This window comes from Brachycentrus maculatus, unplaced genomic scaffold (genome assembly GCF_059751285.1).
Source record: "Brachycentrus maculatus isolate JH-2025_06_01 unplaced genomic scaffold, ASM5975128v1 h1tg000134l, whole genome shotgun sequence".
In the NCBI taxonomy this organism is placed as follows: Eukaryota; Metazoa; Arthropoda; class Insecta; order Trichoptera; family Brachycentridae; genus Brachycentrus; species Brachycentrus maculatus.
Genome location: NW_028280887.1, coordinates 1,023,929 through 1,044,292, shown reverse-complemented (window position 1 = coordinate 1,044,292; position 20,364 = coordinate 1,023,929). Strand labels below are relative to the sequence as shown.

The 20,364-nt window shown below is 33.2% G+C and overlaps 1 protein-coding gene across 1 annotated transcript in view; it reads right to left on the bottom strand.

Annotated features, from left to right (window-relative positions):
* bsk (mitogen-activated protein kinase dJNK) overlaps positions 1-18,866 on the bottom strand; it is a 192,706-nt gene extending 173,840 nt beyond the window's left edge. The window contains exon 1 of the mRNA XM_088260369.1: positions 18,769-18,866. The gene's annotated coding sequence lies outside the window, so the exon portion shown is untranslated. The remainder of the gene's footprint in view (positions 1-18,768) is intronic.
* Between the last annotated feature and the right edge of the window lie 1,498 nt (positions 18,867-20,364).

Genomic DNA, 20,364 nt, shown 5'->3' with positions numbered 1-20,364 from the left:
TATAGTGATTCAAGCACTTTGAACTTTGAATAGTGTGGTTGTCAATCATGGGTAGAATTGGTGAATTTTACACGTGTGTAAAGTGATTTAAACCAGCCTTGGCCATCGTAAGCATCGTACTTCTATATTCTTCTTCATCTATGTTGAGATGTCAAAAAATAATATTTAAAAAATCCATGTTGTAGATGTTGAAAATTACCTTATAAGATATATTAATTTAAAATCACAAAAAATAGTATCAAAAGGATATCAAAAATTAAATTTTAAATCAAATAGTAATGTACAATTTAGTGTAAAAAAATAAAATAAAATTAAGTGTCGGGTTGTGGTCCCGTGGTTAGTGTCGCGGACTCTTGAGCCAGAGTTTCTCGGTTCGAACCCACTCTACCACAATTTGATACCTATTTCTAATAATGAGCCCCTTAGGCTGACAGAAATAGTATAAAATAGTATAAGTATTTTTGTTGGTAATAAAAACATTTTTTTAAATAATTCAATGTGGTGGTAAAAAACAGTTTATATTTAAACCCGTAGATGAAAGTATCTGTAGCTTTCAAAACTAGTCGTAAGAATAGAACATAGACTCCTTAGCTTTCAGTTACTCTTGTCTTTTCAAAACCATTTATTTATTTCGAAGAAAAACTTTTTTTTATTATTTCAATACAAAAACGGTGTTTAAAAAAATCAAATGTAACCTGGGTTTTACAAAAATAAACTTTACAACATTTTGAATGTATCCAAATACTTGTTCACAAAATCTGAATTATCTCCAATCGCAGTAGTTACTTTAGGAAAAAAATCAGATCTCACATACTAATATAAGAGTTTCTGCTTAGTAAAAAGCTTCTTTACATCTCACCAATAGATGTCTCTAGCGAAGTTCTAGTGATTCAAGAACAAGGTTTCTAAATTGGTTCATATATATAGAACTTCCAAGAATTTGAGTAGTGTGGTTGTCAATAATGGGTAGAATTGGTGAATGTTACACGTGTGTAAAGTGATCACTTAAACCAGCCTATGACGGTCGTTAGCCCCGTAAATGCCCAGACTTCCATATTCTTCTTCATCTTTGTTGAGATGTCAAAAAATAATATGAAAATAAACTTTGCTATTTAACGTATGTAGAGCCTTGATTTAAATTATTTTATTGACTTCGTTTTTCAATGTTACAAATAAAAATTATTGTTTTTTTTTCACTGTAATAAATGCCAATTTTCGGTATTGAACTGAAAAATTATGTCTATAAACAAACGAGGCACAAATCTTTAAAGCCCTTCAAATCCAAAGCACGCACCGATACAAATATTCTCGAACATTATGGACATTTTCTCGACACGTGTCGCGCGCTCCACGCGGCCAAAATGGGAAAATAATTCGGGAACGGCGATAAATAAAACCGCTAGCGTGACTGGCGAAGAGAAACAAAAAAAGAGAAAAAGGTTCCGGCGATGTCGTCAAACTGAAGGGTACTTACTCACGAGTAGAATTATGAAATATACTATCCAAACTTTCGGCAACTAACGAGCTTTGGTAGGCAATCAATTGAAAAATAAATCATAACCGACGAAAAGTTGCCCGAAGAACAACGACTGCTACTACCATTACTATCCATCATTAGAATCCAAACTTATTTTTGACATATCAACATATGTAGATGAAGAAGATAAGGAAGTCTGGGCATTCACAGGGCTTACTACCGTCATAGGCTGGTTTAACATTCACGAATTCTACCCAAGATTGACAACCACACTACTCAAATTCTTGAAACTTCTAGATATCTAACTAACTAACTAACCTTCACCCCGCTTCCCCGCAGGGGTAGGCATAGAGAATAGAGGGCCACACCACTCTGTCTTTGCAAACATTCTTCGCCTCTTCCATATTCATGCATGTCCTCATACATACCCGACGATTATTCCGACTCCTGACCCAGCCGCTTTCAAGTATTTGACATACCTGATTGTGCCAATTTTCTTCGGCCTTCCTCTGCTTCTTTTTCCAACTACATTCGCCTCATAAATTTGTTTAGCCGTTCTTTCCTCACTCGTACGTTCCACATGTCCAAACCATCTCATCACACCTTTCTTTCAACTCGAAACACAGTATGCGAGAGTTCACTAGAGACATCTATGGCGGGATAAGGAAAGTTTTTACTAAGCAGAGATTCTTTCATTTGTATGTGAGATCCGAATCCTGGATTATATTCACATACTTGAGAAACGATAGAAAACATCATTTTCAATTTTTATGTAAGCTTATCATTTGACCAGTTAATTTACTCAAAACATAACTAAAATAACTCCTAATTGGAGATAATCCAGATTTGTGAACAAACAAAATTTGGACATACTCAAAATGTTGTAGAATCCTAACTGTCCATCAAACCTCATTGCTTAGATTTTCCTCTACCTCCTTCCCTAATCTCCCTTCTTCCTTTGCCTTCCTTATTATTATTCTCAAATTGTAATTTTGATAAATATTTCAAATAAATTAGTTCCTTCATTAATACAGCCCGCCTTGATTTTTGTCCGCCTCCGTAGTGTAATGGTCAGCACGCTCGGCTACCGTTCTGGAGGTCCCGGGTTCGATTCCCAAGGGGGGTAAAAATAAATATAAGTGATTTTTTCACTGTAATATTTATTCAATATTACCATGGACTGGTACCCGAAGCGGAGGGCTGATCACCTTTCCTTCATAAGTAAAACGATCATGATAACACTGCGTTTATAAGACACAGTGCCCTATGCAACATTGGGGTGCGGATAAGGGTTTTATTATTATTATTATTAATACAGCAGTAAATTTAAATTTATCATTTATTTATTTATTTTAATTTATACTTTATTTTCAAGAACTTGAAGAATGTTTTATTTTATTTATTACCGAAGAACCTTGGACGGATAAATGTATAAAAAGTTTTCAATACTTACGAGTAGCTGGCAGGTTTAGTCTTTTCGTGTGACAGTGGGGTTTTGAAACTGGAAAGAGGAAGAAAGATTTAGTTGACAATAAATAAATGAATAACACTCCCCTTATTTACAGATTTGGCGTTTAATTTGCAGAACTCCATTTTAATTTATACATTAAATTTTTAATAAAACACTGATTTTTTGAGTTCACTAAGTTATATTTTGTTGTTTAAAAAAAAACAATAGCGTGACATTGTTTCGCCTAGTGATGGCATTTAAAAACGAATATCGTTAGAAAATGTCATTACTAGGAGAAACAATTGTTACAAAATTGATTTTTATATGTTTTTTTCAAACAATAAAATAAAGAAGCGGTTTGCTTCGAAACCGTTAGACATTATAATTAAGTTGTGATAGAATATTTATAGTGATTTTAAAACAAAGTTACATTTTAATTATAAAATGAAAAATCACAAAGTTAGTGCTTCAAATATAAATTATATGAAAACATTTATTATTACGTTCAAACATTTATTTCGTCTATTGTGAAATGAATGAATAACTCCATCAAGCGAGTACATTTCTCAAATTCGTTCTCATTAGCGAAACAGCTCTATTTCAATAGGCACTTTAGAGTAATATTCGTTAGCAGTAAATTCGACGTAAATTAAAGTAATGGCCACCGCATATCAAAAAAACGTATGGCAACGCTTAATCACGCGACCTTTTAACGAAATCGAATTAAAAACGTATATATTCCTTTGAATTAAGCCACGAAAACAAATCAATTTCATCGATAATAAATGACAATTTAACCTTATTAAAGTTCACAATATTTTGAATGTGATGAAATTTTCGCTCACAAATTCTGTATTTTGGTCCAATTTTAGAGTTTTTATTTTTATTGATATCTCTACATAGATGAAGAAGAATATGGAAGCCTGTGTATTAACAGGGCTTACGATCTATCATTGGTTAGTATTATGGATCACTTTCTGCCAATAAAAACATTCACCCATGATTGAGAACATAATTAATAGATTTGGCTGATAAGTTGAGAAATTTTGGTAATAAATACCCTTCCATTTTTTTTTCAATGATACTCCTTTTATGGAGTTTGGCAATTAGCATTTATAAAAGGAACTGCGAATGCAGAAGTTTACAACAAAAAAATCGAAGAGTATTTATTCCTGTCACTTGAAATGCACTATTCCTATATTTCTTAGTGCATTTTCAAGATGACTTCAGCACCGTATCACCGAGCGAGAACTGTAAGTATTATTTTTTCTGATACTGTGATTTATAATGTAAAAAAAATTAAAATATTAAACTGTTAAAATATTTTTTTGGTCAAAGAATATATGAAAATTCATGGAATTCCGTCACTGGATTGGCCCGGAAATAGTCCTGACCTGAACCCTATCGAGGACTTGTGGCATAAAATGGAAATCGAAATAAATTAACTGAAGCCTTCGTCAAAGGAAAACCTTAAAAACATCATTGAAAAAGTGTGGTTTGAAATTTTTTCCCAAGGCTACAAACAAAATCTGGTGAAATCCATGCCAAAGCGTATTGAAGCAGTAATAATAAAAAAGGAGAAACAACAAAGTACTGATTTTGTTGATTTTTTTATAATTATTAGTGTTGTATATCTATGTATCTATAACTTTAAATAAATAGGTGGTTTTTATAATTATTTGAACATTTTTAATTTTTGTCCGACAAAATCGAAAATCTACAAATAAACTATAAAAATATGAAGAAAGAAATTTGGTCACTAAATAGGCATTTTTTGGAATATCATCTTTAAACAGTGTTGCTTAATAATTTGGACTGAAAAGCAATCAAGAATTAACAACAACAAAAAATATTATTAAAAAAAACTGATACTTTCAGTCTGGAAACATTTCACTGCTCGCCACTGTATCTTTATGTATGTGTTATCGCTCACTCCTTTCAACAATGTCATATATCAAAAATCGTCAATTTTCAGTTGTGCATGTTTTCGGAATGCCCAGAAAATGTACTATATCCCAGCAAAAGCGGCATATTTTTAACTTAATATTTACCCTAAGAAAGTGTTGTTTATGCATTTTTAGGAAAAGGTATTGTTTAAATATATTTTTTAAATATACTAAATATTTTTCAAATGGAGAAAAAACATTAGAATTTTACATAAAAAGATCAGTTGCACAGCAAAAAGTTCAATAAGTGGCATGATATTTATTTAAATACATTTTATTATATTTTTAAACTTTAAAAACGATATCCTGAAAAATCAAGTTTTTGATATATGACGTTGCTGAAAGGAGTGAGCGATATGTTTTTGTAATCAAATTTTTAAATAAAAATAATATTCAATACAATATAAGTTTCAGGAGAGATGGAAAATTCGTCAACTGAAACAAAATGGTGACCCAAATGTCCACTTTAGAATATTAGGATCCTATCAAATGTATCCGACCCGTATCTTTATAACAACGTCTCAAACCTCCGACAAAACGGGATATGGACGGGAAGACGACACGATAGAGATTTTTGATTGGTTTTCCGGAAAAAGGGAATACTTCTTCCCGCAATTTCTTCGGCTGATTCTGACACAGAGATTGAAGATCCACATTGAAAGATAAATTTAGACATACTCAAAAACGTAAAATACGGAAATTGTAAAATGTGAGTGCTCTTGACACACGCTATGAAATTATTATTTTTACTTATATTTTACTTACAACATTTTTGAGTGTGTACTTGTTCACAAATCTGGATTATCTGTAAATGCCCAGACTTCCATATTCATATACTTCACCTTTGATGAGATGTTAAAAAAATTGGGGTGATTTTTTTTTATTGATTTCACATTCTAATATTTATTCAATACTACCCTGGACTGGTTCCTGGAGCGCAGGAGTAATCACCTTGCCTTCATATAAGTAACGATCAAGACAACAGTGCGTCAAAACGATGCAGTGCCCTATGCACCATTGGGTGCGGATAAGGGTTAGAAGAAAAAAATGTAGACATCCAGAATTGTGAATGGGCATTTGAACACACCCAAAATGGTGTGTATGGTTGTATTTTTAATATGTATGTAGCAAAAAATGACACAGATATCTTTTGGGAGGGTGAAAACCTTCCCAATTCACAATTCCCGAGATTATTATTATTTCACGACAGCTAATGTACGAAAGCGGCCACCTGTTACACACTCCACACAACCCTTATCGGCGGATCGAATTCATATTTGATAAGCCGACAAGATCCGTTCGTGATGTCATTATTTTCCTGTGAAATGTGTTCACGCCAGATGCCTCCTACCGCGCGGCGCCCCTGCAAACACGAAAACTGCGATCGCCACTGACATTTTCTAGTTGGGATTCATCGAACCAACCACTAACTGACTGACTTAGCATCACGAGAAAATAGAACGCCATATCACTCTGTTTTTACAAGCATTCTTCGCCTCTTCTATCGTATATTGACTCCTGACTTCAAGTACTTGGAATACTTGATCATGCCAAGTTTTCTTCAGTCTTCCTCAGCTGTTATTTCCAATTATATTTGTTTTGCCGTTTTTTCCTCAATCATTCGTTCCACATGTCCAAATCACCTCAACACACCTTTCTTAATTTTATCAATAGTGTCTTGCGATCGCAGAGAGAATAGAACGCCACACCATACCACTGGCTTTGCATTATTCGTTTCCATTTTTAATTTTTTTTAAATTACTTAGTAAATACCACTATTTCTGAAAGTCTACTGTGACACGTGTTTCGATGCATTCCGCATTATTTTCGGATATTTTCGATGCATTTCGGATGCGGAATGCATCGAAACACGTGTCACAATAGATTTTAAGAAACAGTGGTATTTGCTAAGTAATTTTTTAAAAATTAAAAATGGATAGGTTTTACCACAAAGTGGCTGCCGAATTAACTAATGAAATTATTCGTCTCATCTACATTCATGCATCTCCTCATACATATCCGCCGATAATTCCAACTGCTAACCTGACCTGACCACTTTTAAGAATAAAAAATATTTGATCATGCTAAGTTTTCTTCGGTCTTCCTCTGCCTCTATTACCAACCACATTCGCCACATAAATCTGTTTTGCTTACGTTCTTCTTCACTCATTCATACCCAAACCATCTCAACAACACTTTCTTAATTTTATCGATAATGCTCATCTCAGCCTTGAATTATATACGGTGTTTGAAAATGATGCGGAATGCATCGAAACACGTGTCACAGTAGATTTTAAGAAATAGTGGTATTTACTAAGTAAAACATTAATTAAAAATTGAATTATTTCCTTATTTCGCCATTCGAATATCCATCATACATCGTTTCGCTGCACACTCGTCTGAGAGAACGTATTTCGACTGCATTCGGTCTACCGAATGGGTGAGATAATTCCTGAGATGGTGGAAGAGGTAAAAGTTTTTTTACTTTTATTGGGTAGCCACCACGGTACAGCACTCGTGGTACTATTACAGCAAGACTCTTCAATTAAAGCGCTTCTCGGAGATATGGCACGGAGCGACCTGGATATTCTCGCAGCGTGTAGCTCTGTCGTAAGTAAGTTTTTTTGTTTATTTTTTTATTTACATAATTTGTAAAAGAACAATTATAAACATCTTTCAAACACAACATTTTGAGTGTGTCCAAATACTTGTTCACAAAATCTGGATTATTTCCAATTACAAGAGTTATTTTCATATTATTTTTTGACATCTCATCAAAGATGAAGAAGAATATGAAGGTCGTCAGCCCCGTGAATGCCCAGATTTCCATATTCTTCGCCATCTTTGATGAGATGTCAAAAAAGAATATCTTTAAAATATTTTTTACAGAGACCCACCAAGTCACCTTGTGCGTCTTGTCGGTGGAGTTCTTTTTACATACATTTTTTATTGTTTTTATCCATTTTAACCTAATAATACACACAAAAAGATAGAAAAAAATTAAAAATATAAAGTATTTTACAATGTTCATAGAATTAACCTTGTTTTAATCCTTTATTTTGCCTTTGTTCAATATTTTATTTTGACCTCTAACCTCCGTCGGCAACAAATTTAATAATGTTTGGAACGATATATTGAAGTATAGTACGTATCTACAGGGATGCCGTAACTCGAGTACAACATCATGGGAACGAACGTCGCAATGCAAGGGTAATCTTGACATCTCAAGATGAAGAAGATTTTTAAAGTCTGGGCATTAACAAGGCTTACGACCTAGGCGATCACTTAACACACTTGTAACTTTCACCATTCTACAATGTGAATACAAAAATAAGTTTCATCGCGCTCTATGTTTGAGTTCATAGGGGTCATCTATGGTTGGATTGAGAAAGCTTTTATTTAGATCCAAACTGGAATACTTTACATACTAGGTCCGGAACCACCCATATATTCCTTAAATTTACATACAAAATTCCATTTCTTATATCAATTCTAAGTGTACTTAAAACCATAACTTATGAAGTAAGTTAGTGTATTGAGGAATTATTATTATAATATAATACACTACTTAAATTCATACAATTAAAATTTTGTTCAGAAAAATTACATAAAACCATGTTTTTCAACCCCTGTCTTATTGTTTATATATAAAACAAAGAATTTTGTTAAGCCTCCCACCAGTTTGATGATGTCGGCAACGACAAAACCCGGTCAGTGGTCAAATAAAATAAATGTGAAAAAAACTACATATCGCTCACTCCTTTCAAGAAACCTGTAGTTTTTTCTCCATTCGAAAAATATATAGTAAGTATATTTTTTAAAAAATAATTAAACAATACCTTTTCTTCGAATGCAAAAACAAAACTTTCCGACCTGTAGCGGGTAAATATTATGTTAAAAATATGCCACGTTTGCTGGGATATAGTACATTTTCTGGGCATTCCGAAAACATGCACAACTGAAAATTGACGATTTTTGATTTATGACGTTCTTCAAAGGAGTGAGCGATATGGTAGTTGTTATTTTATCATATAAAATGCAGTTAGGTACTTTAAAATAAATGTGGAAAAAACTATATATGGTAATTTATTACATAAAATGTAATCACACCAAGAAATTTCAGCACGAAACGTAAATCTAATATGTAGTACATTATTCTTGTGGACCGTATAATTAATAAACATACCATATGCGCTGTTGACGCAAATTCGTTATTGAAACAGTGGCCATTATTGTGGCCGAAATATTACACAATAACATTAGGATTTTAGTACGAACATTAATTTACACTTTATACTGTTCCAGAACCTCGTGCAAAATTTATGTGGCATGGGAAGCAAGGTATTGTTTTATCGCGAGCGACACATTTCGTAAAGTCTGTAAATACCATATGTAAAACGGAACAAATAATAAACCTGAAAGTACCCACAATAGGGTATTATCACTCGGGAGGAATATCTAATTTAACATACTCAACCTATAAAGGATTGTGTAAGACTCGTTCTGTGTCTATAACAACCGATTTTATCAATATATAAGAGTTTCTGCTCAATAAAAAGCTTCTTTTCATCTCACCAATAGATGTCTCTAGTGAAGTTCTAGTGATTCAAGAACAAAGTTTCTATTGTAAATTGCTTCATATATATAGAATTTCCAAGAATTTGAGTAGTGTGGTTGTCAATAATGGGTAGAATTGGTGAATGTTACACGTGTGTAACATTTCAACAAAAGGGCGTTTGTCCACTACACGGGATTTCACCGTCCGGCACTCAAAAGGCAGCTAAAATGAAAACGACTACGACAGTTTAGCATGATCGAATTTGCGCGCAACGCGTTCGTGCACCGATCCGAAGAAATATGGACAAAAGCACAAGCCAATCCAAGCCAATCATCGTTTTAAAACGCTAACGGTAAAATTCCGTGTAATTCCGGGTAGTGGACAAGCGCCCTAAGGGGGTAAGAAAATTTCCGGGGTAGGAAGGTATGTAACACATTTTTACAGCGTGTAAAACGCGTACGTGTAAAGGCAGCACACGGGTCGGGAAGGCGGTCTGACGAGGGTTCCCCGTATTATGCTATCGATTACACTTGAGGCGCGGGCTTAGTGTTCCGCCTTTTGTGGCTTCTCCGTTCACCTCCTTCTTCCCTCTCGTCATCTCCGCCAGCCTCGGCCGTCAGGGCGGATCGAGACAATGGCCACGGCTCCCGCTACAGGCGACAACAATAATGATACTTCCAAACAATTTTTTTTTTCATATAAGTTTTTATATATTTTTTTTATTTTGTATAGAAGTATTATAAAATTATAATAGCATATTAATATTATTCTTCTAACCGTTATCCGCACCCCAATGGCGCATAGGGCACTCCATCATATAAACGCAGTGTTATCTTGATCGTTAACACACGAAGATTTTTGATCTACGTAACTAACGGTATTTACTAAGTAAAACTTGAATTAAAAATGGATAGATTTTTACCACAAAGTAACTTGCGAATGAATTCATGGAATAATAAATAGTTTCAATATTATTAATATTTAAAGCATTTACTTTGTGGTTAGTCATTTTTACTTCTATATTTTTTTTACAAAAATGTTAGTAATGTTAGTATTTAACCACTCACCGAGATTTTTATGTCTACCGGTTTCAGGACGTACCCGTCTCTTCGTCAGGACAATCACTATCACAGCATGCAAACAGTACTACCCGTCACTACCATAGCACTATTTACACACTTAAAACTACACAAAATGTTTAACACATACGATTTTGGTCGATTAGAAAACCAATATGCACTAGGGGTTGCAACAAAAACATGCATGCACTAACACGCACGAGGTCTTACATCCCCTAGTCCATTTTAGACCTCGGCTCTTAATGCATGTTTGTGCTGCAACCCCTAGTGCATGTTAGTCTTCGGGTCGACCAAAATCGTATGTGTTTAATATTTTGTGTAGTTTTAAGTGTGTAAATAGTGCTATGGTAGTGACGGGTAGTATTGTTTGCATGCTGTGGTAGTGATTGTCCTGACGAAGAGACGGGTACGTCTCGAAACCGGTAGACATAAAAATCTCGATGAGTGGTTAAATATAACATTACTAACATTTTTGTAAAAAAATATATAAAAGTAAAAATGACTGACTAACCACAAAGTAAATGCTTTAAATATTAATGATATTGAAATTATTTATTATTTCATGAATCGATTCGGCAGTTGCTTTGTGGTCAAATTTATCCATTTTTAATTTAAGTTTTACTTAGTAAATACCGCTATTTAAAGCTAGGATCAAAATGCCGGTGCTTGTATATAAAAATATTTGTATTTTCATGGTCGTTCACCCTTGTGCATTGCGATCGCAGAATGCAATCAAGCTTCAGTGCCTACAGAGAATTGTATTTTATTGAACCAACTTGAGTATTAAAAACTTTTATATTTATTGCATTGTAATGTCACTACCACTAAAAGCTAACAAATTTCTTCCAAGTAAGAAAATAATAGTTGTGGTCCCGTGGTTAGTGTCGCGGACTCTTGAGTCAGAGTTGGAACCCACTCTACCACATTTCGAAAACTATTTCTAATAATGAGCCGCTTAGGCTCACAGAAATATGAAATATATTGGTTATGCCTGTAGGAAGAGCTACCGCTATGTTGAACAATATCACATTGGATATTGATCTGCTCCATGTGTCCGAAGGAGTTTTCCGAAGCGAGATTCTTCTACACCTTTTTGCTTACTTTTAGTATATACGTCTTGAATATTGTTTGTTATGTATATATTATTTTTTTATTGAAAAAATTGAAATTGAAAATTGAAATTGAAATAGTATGAAATTGAAGTATTTTTGTGAATAGTAAAAACACAAATATTTCTCTTTAAAAAAGGTAATAATATATTTTCCAAGAAAAAAGAGTCCATATTTAGCATGGTGTTTACTGATTTCAATCATAGATGTTGCCGAAGAAGTAGCATACAAAAGATCTTTACAATTGAAACATAAATGTCACTTGAGAAATTTGCGTAGTGTGGTTGTCAGTCGTGATTTCATGAACGGTGAATGTTGTTACACAGGGCATAAAGTGATCGTTTAAACCAGTCATTCCGACTCCTGACCTGACCACTTTCAAGTATTAAAATACTTTATCATGCCAAGTTTTCCTCGGTCTTCCTTTGATCCTATTTACAACTACGTTCGTCTCATATACTTGTTTCACTGTTCCATCTTCTCTTATTAATTCCAAATGTCCAAACCGTCTCAAACACACCTTTCTTAATTTTATCGATAGAATAATTTTAATTCTTTAAGCACATGTCCACCTCCGTGGCGTAATGGTCAGCCCGCTCGGCTACCGTTCTGAAGGTTCGATTCCCAAGGGGGTGTCAAATAAATAAAAGTGATTTTTTCACTCTAATATTTATTCAATACTGGACTATACAATACCCTGGACTAGTACCTGAAGCGGAGGGCTGATCACCTTTCCTTCGTGTGTTAACGATCAAGATAACACTGCGTTTATATGATGCAGTACACTATGCACCACTGGGGTGCGGATAAGGGTTAGAAGAATTATAATAATATGCTATTATAATTTTATAATATTTATATACTATTTAATAAAATATATACTCACAGAACCAAAAAAAATCTTGATAGAAATATTAGAAGGTGTGACAAAAAAAATTATCGACAAAATATGATATAAATTTTCTATATATTATATACATATCTTAAAATGCCAATTTTAAGTTCTAAACATTCATAAAAAAATGAGCGAACGTGCGAGGCATAAAATACAAATTGATGTAGCATTACATTGGATTTTCATAACCTGAAAAGGGATCGGTGAAATTCAATAAATTCGAGACACAAAGAAAACAATTCGAGACCTTGCCACAAAAATAACAAAAACCCATTTTATTTCCCCAATTTTTTTTGCAGTTTAGATTTCTAGTTTACGAAAACCCTACTACTGCTACTGACTCCTATCCGATACTAATGGTGCATGGGGCACTGCATCAAATTGATGAATTTTTTTAATTTTTTTTTTATATTTCTTTAGTAAGTTTATATATTACATTAAATACAAATTTTTACTTAATCTACCTTATACCATTTATATGTATAATATTTGCATCTTTTTACAGCATACAAAACAAGTCTTTTTAAAATGATTAAAGAAACACTTGTTTTTATACCACTTGAGTATAAAAACAAATGTTTTGAAAACTTTATACCACTCAAGTGCTATAAAAACAAGTGTTTCCTTAATCATTTCAACATGTCTTACCACAAAGTAAATGCCGAAACAATAAATAAAATATGTATTTTTAAATTATTTCAGACTTAATTCTCTCTGCCTAGGGAAGCGGCGTGACGGTTAGTTAGTTAACTCCTATCCGCACCTAATGCTCCATTGGGTACTGTGTCATATGTCGCATTTCAGGTGTTAGTCCAAGGTAATAATAAATAATTAATGTAAATAAAAAAAAAACTTATATTTATTTTGATCGTGCTGGGAATCGAACCCGCGCCTTCCAGTCTGACTTCCAAACGTGACAACGACAACGCTTCGGATGCGGACTAAATTTTTATTTTGTTTTTCCACGGACTCCACAAAAAAGAGTTGTACCAAGGTGTTCAATTTATTCAAATCGTATTTTTAGACGTAATCTAGGAAAAAACGTCTTCTAGTACCTACTTTTATATCGTGGGTATACTGGCAAAAAACCTAAACTCCCTAAAATCCCTGTTATTTAAAGCTTTTAGCCTGAATAAAATACCCGCTTTTAAGCTTAAAGTTGAATTAAGTTTTAAAACCACATAAATATGCCATTTCGAACTACTTAACGTATTTCGCCGATTTATAGAACGTTGAAAACTTTATAAGATGCATCATCAAGTTAAAAATGCATATTTTCGAGTTGACGTTTTTTGCCAATACACCCACGATATATTGAATCGTAAAAAATCCAAACTTTTTTTTCGCCGGCACCAAAACATTGGGCAAACGCTTTCAATTCAATTTTAAGGTTTTACCTCACGGATACGACGGAAAGTCTAGAAGTTCATTGTAAAAGGGGTTACATTTCCTGTAGGACGGGGTATTGGCAGGTGCGCACAGGTCTGGCCCTTTCTCTCGGCGGGTAGGAACTTCTCCGAGGAACGTTCGTGTACGTTCGCGTACCGATAATGCGCACACGGCACAAAACGGTATCGATCGGAACGCGCCTCGCCGGCAGCGCCGCTGCGGCGGAAGGCCGAACTAGGCGCCGCATTGACATGCCGGCTTCTCGCTTCCCGCCAAACTTCGAACGCACATGTATGAACAATATAGGCTATAAAACTTATATTACTTTTTGACATCTCAACAAATATGAAGAATACGGAAGCCTGGCCATTTACAGGCCTTGTATCAGACCACTAAACGCTTGTATCAGACCTCTAATTGAGTCCTATTCCACATTATTTTTTGACATCTCATCAAAGATGAAGAAGAATATGGAATTCTGGGCATTTACGGGGCTGACGACCGTCATAGCCTGGTTTAAGTGATCACTTTACACATGTGTAACATTCACCAATTCTACCCATTATTGACAACCACACTGCTCAAATTCTTGGAAGTTCTATATACATGAACCAATTCTGAAACATTGCTCTTGAATCACCAGAACATCACTAGAGACATCATCTATTGGTGAGATGCAAATATCCTGTAATTGGAGATAGTCCAGATTTTGTGAACAAGTATTTGGACACACTCAAAATGTTGTAAATTAATTTTTATGTGTTTTTTAACAATAAAATATGTAAAAGTTAGTAGACTAAAAAATCAATGTTTGATTTAACATTTAATACATAAACGTCAAATCGCTCACTCCTTTCAAGAACGTCATAAATCAAAAATCGACAATTTTCAGTTGTGCATGTTTTCGGAATGCCTAGAAAATGAATTATATCCCGGCGAAAGCGGCATATTTTTAACTTAATATTTACCCGCTGCAGGGCAGAAAGTGTTGTTTTTGCATTTTGATGAAAAGGTGTTGTTTAATTATTTTTTAAAGATATTAAATATTTTTCAAATGGAGAAAAAACCTTCAGGTTTTACCTTAAAATATGTGTTGCACAGTAAAAAGTTCAATAAGTGGCTTGATATTTATTTTTAATACATTGTGTTATATTTTTAAACTTTAAAAACGTTTTTCTGAATAATCATGTTTTTTGATTTATGACGTTCTTGAAAGGAATGAGCGAAATGTTACCTGGGTTTAAAGAAAATTAAATTGCGATTTATCGTATATTAGGCCTTAAGAACTCGACTGTTCGGAGTTTTATATGATGAAAGGATGAATTTCGAAGGATATTATTATTCAATTATGTATTTACTGAGGTTGTTAATGCGCTATTGGACCGGTTGGATAGTCAAATATTTCCACTTCGCAGTCCACTACCCTAATACAAAACGATGGAAAAAGATATAGAGCTCTTCACTAAGATTTTGAACTAAAAAAAACACTAATGTATGGAAGTGAAGCAAGGAGTTGGCGAATGAAGGATGAAAGTAGACCAGATGCAGTCGAATTGCGATCTCTCAGTGCTATATTATTTATGATTTATATTTGAAGCACTAACTATGTGATTTTCCATTTTATAATTAAAATGTAACTTTGTTTTAAAATCACTATAAATATTTTATTATAACATAATTATAATGTCTACCGGTTTCGAAGCTAACCGCTTCTTTATCAAGACTGAATAATACTTTTTTTAGTATTAATCAGTCTTGATAAAGAAGCGGTTAGCTTCGAAACCGGTAGACATTATAATTATGTTATAATAAAATATGTATTTGTAGTGATTTTAAAACTAATTTACATTTTAATTATTACTATATTATTTACAACATTTTGAGTGTGTCCAAATACTTGTTCTCAAATCTGGATTATCTTACCAATTACAGGAGTTATTTTTCATATTATTTTTTGACATCTCATTAAAGATGAAGAAGAATATGGAAGTCTGGGCATTTACGGGGCTTACGACTGTCATAGGCTGGTTTTAGTGATCACTTTACACTCGTTTAACATTCATCAATTCTACCCATGATTGACAACCACACTACTGAAATTAAGATATTAAGATATTAAATTGAAATATTAAGCTTAAAACTTTAAATTTAGATATTTGAACAAAACGAAAAACGGGCACCGCTAAACGTCATCAAATTTTACGTCATTGGGTGTGTTATGCGGCGTATCCCAAAATGTCACTGCTTTATAGAGCTATAATAGTAGTAGTGTGGATTGTTTGTTTACCACTACATTACCATTTGTGTTATAATATCAACGGGGGGTTGGGAGGGTGGACTATAGACATCAACAAATAGAGCCGCCAATAATTTAGCAATGTCACCAATATTCAAATAAGTCCATCGTTTCTGTGACGTCATTCATTACCAACTTATGAAAACAACGTTTTTACCAAGGCAAATTTTCCAAAAGAAAATGATGAATGAAAATATTGATTATATCGGCTGTTATAAACACAAAACGAATACAATACAATACAATCCTTTATAGGTTGAGATTATTAAATTAGATATTCCTCCCGTCTGCAAATGATCCTTTGTTTCGCCTAGTTATGGCATTTTCAAACGAATGATTGAACATTCGTTTATTCTTATAATTTGACCAGTTACTTTATTCACAACATTTTGGGTGTGTCTAAACCCTTGTTATAGGAGTTTTTCACATATTGACATCTCAACGTAGAACATAGACGAAGAAGACGATTTCTGTCTCTCTGTGCGTCAAAACCAAGTATGATAGATGTTCCAAGATGATGGTAAAATAAGGAATGAATGCAAGGCTGAGATAAGCATTATCAATAAAATCAAGAATGTTTTGTTGAGATGGTTTGGACATGTTCAACGAATTTGTGAGGAAAGAATGGTAAAACTAATTTATGATGCAAAAGTTTTGAAAACAGGAGACGAGAAAGACTGAAAGACAGAGAGAAAGTTTCATAAGCTCCCCTCTCTTTCTGACTTCTTGTTCCCCAAACTCAAAAGACCTTTGAAAGGAAGAAAATTTGAGACGATTCCTGAGATTAAGGCAAATGCGATGAAGGAGCTGAAGGACATCCCAAAAGAAGCGTTCCAGGACTGTTTCCAAAAGTGGAAACACCGTTGGGATAAGTGTGTTGGTCAGAGAGGTGAATACTTTGAAGGGGATCTAGACATGTAACTTCTAAGTAAAGTACATTTTATTTGTGACGTCAGTCTACATATTAATTAAACAGGCCACGTATTATCCACTTGAAATTTATATAAGAGAACAAAACTTACATACAATAAAACACCGGAAAATCAGCACACATTCAGTTCCGAGTAGCTTTTCCCAAAACTCCCAAGATGGAATCACAGTGAAAAGATTTAACTTTGTAGCATAGATATTATCAATTTCACTTTTATTTCATAAAAAAATTGTAGATATTATTAACTGCCTGACAATTATGATCGACAATTGATTCAAATGCTAAATTCATTATAAATATAGGTCCATACGTAAAGTGAAAGGAATAAATGTGTTTTTAGTATTTATTGATTTGGCGTTTAATTTGTAGAACTCCATTTTAATTTATGTATTAATTTAAAGTCAAACATGGATTTTTTGAGTCTACTATGTTGTATTTTATTAACAAAAAACACATAAAAAAATTATATTGTTTCGCCTTGTTAGGGCATTACCAAATTAATGTCATGTGTAGTATGTCAACTCAGTAGACTCAAAAAATCTGTGTTTGATTTTAAATTAATACAGTGTTTTTACTATCTAGAGTCTATTATTGTAATGTCAAGTACTCTAAGAATGGAGTTAAGTCATAATAATGTCACAAGCATAGTAGTTCATAAGTAATTGGATGTAAACTCTTAAAAAATAACAGTTTTTTTTTTGTTAAGGAAATTTCTTTTTAAATATGATTTTCATAAAAAATTTAATATTATATTTTCATATACTTGTATTGACCGTGACTTTTAAAAACATCGACAATATTACATTTTTTATATAATAATAACTTAATTAGTTTTTTCTTCCATCTCTACACTCAACACCCAGGTTGTCAAATTTGACAGATGACAAAACTAATATAATTCATAATACTGTTATTTTCTCGAATTAACAATTTACTTTATGTAAAATAAGTGTAGATTTATATCTATTTTATCAGTATTTTGATTTATTATATGAATTAGGACGTCAAAGTACCATTATACAATACATTTTCAGTGTTAAATATCATATAAGTTCAGCTCATTATAATAAGAAGTTCAACAAAAAAATCATTGAAATTTATCTGAAAAATCCATTGATTCTTCATAAACTATGGAATGCGGATAAACAAGAAATATGATTTATTTATTTATTTAACTAACAAAATAACTTTGAACACTTAAGTATTTGAAAATGAATAGTTTATTACATTAGCACGAAATGAATTGATAAGCTACGCTAACAAACGATCGTAAAGTATCATATTCACGTCACAAATAAAATATTTGTAATATTGCAAAAAATATTCCTTATTAAATCCTCATCTGACACATCGAATTATAATGTTTGCACAATTCAGTATTTGGCCGATGTGCGGCGTCTACAATATATTTAGCGACAAAATTTTCTTATTAATTGAAGGATCGATTGCAACTGCTTGGATTTAAAAGGGTAAAAGTGTGAATTAGCCGATTATCGATTAAAAAACATAAAAACTAAAAGCAATGCTGTCAAATTTTAGAACATACATAATAAATATCGATGAGCGCACGTTCTGAGGTTATAGACAAGAATTGAATGTAAAGCTGAGGTAATAAGGAAAATTTATCATTTTACTCACCTAAAACATCAACACCACATTTTCCGAAGATATAAAACTAAATATCGCCGAAAAAACACGAAATATTAGACACACCGACGACGAAAAAGGAAAAATACTTTCAGCTCGTAGCGGGTTGACCAACAGAATAAAATTAATCACAAACGTCAGTGATGACATTGAAAAAATATATTTTCCCGGAAAAGTTCTACCTACCAATGACGGAAAAAATGGTAAAAAGGTACCTACCAGCAGACAAATCTTATTGAACGCTTTTTGTCAAATATATTGTTTATTCAGAGCAGGTTGGAAGAGGAAATAATTAGGTTTATTACATATCGCTCACTACTTTCAAGAACGTCAAAAATCAAAAATCGTCAATTTTAAGTTGTGCATGTTTTCGGAATGCCCAGAAAATGTACTATATCCCAGCAAGAGACATATTTTTAGCATAATATTTACCAGCTATAGGGCAGAAAGTGTTGTTTTTGCATTTTGAAGAAAAGGTATAGTTTAATTATTTTTTTAAATTTACTAAATATTTAAAAAAGTAATGAAAAAACCTTCAAGTTTTACCTAAAAAGATCTGTTCCACAGTAAAAAGTTCAATAAGTGGCTTGATATTTATTTTTGATACATGGTATTATATTTTTTAACTTTAAAAACGTTCTGAAAAATCATGTTTTTTGATGTGACGTTGAAAGGAATGAGTGATATGTATTTATATATTTAATACTTGTAAAGGTGAGTACTGACCGTTGCATTTCGTCGTAACGTCGTTCGCGGCGAGCATCCGACTTCGAAACGCTGTAGTGACTACACGAATGCTTGCATCGTAACGTTACGACGAAATGACTCCGGTCAGTCGCCTATTACCGGATGCTTCAAGTGTTTCATTACTCAGTTGAGTACTTCTCAATGAAGCCACGTCAATATCCACATATTTGTGATCTCAATTTACTTTTTTATTGAATAAGAGCATTCTAAATAGAGTACTCAAATGACTATCAAACTTATTGCACACAACTAACGTTCAGTATTACCACCTTTTAAAAGATTCACTGGACTCATTCCCATTTGAGAAAACAGCATGTGTGCTCTTCTTTATTACAATAGATATTAAAAATTGTAACCTCATCCTTCCCCCATGCCCAGAAATGTCCCAGTTTATAGTCAAAAATACATAATGGATATATAGGGTCCCTCAAACTAATGAATCATTTCAGCCCGCCCACAAAACTATGTTTTCCATCTATTTCAAAATTGCGAGTGCATGTATCTTACACAGATTTTTTTATGGATTTTGAGTCCGAAAAAGGAAAATGCCAGCAGAGAAATCACATAAATATGAAAAAAGGCTAATATTCAAAACAGTATATGAACTAAGTCCAGCATTCTTTTTTTCCATCAGCCAATATTGTCTTTGGCCATCCTCTCCTCTTCACATTAAGCCTTCCATGCACATGTAAGCGACTGTCGCGCATTCTGTTAGAAAGCTCATGGCAATCAGCATACTTCAAGATGTCAGACTTACATTGAAAAACTTTCCATTTTGCCAACTTTTAAGCCTCATAGTTGACATAGTTTCGACTCAATGTCATTATCAGTATTTTCTCT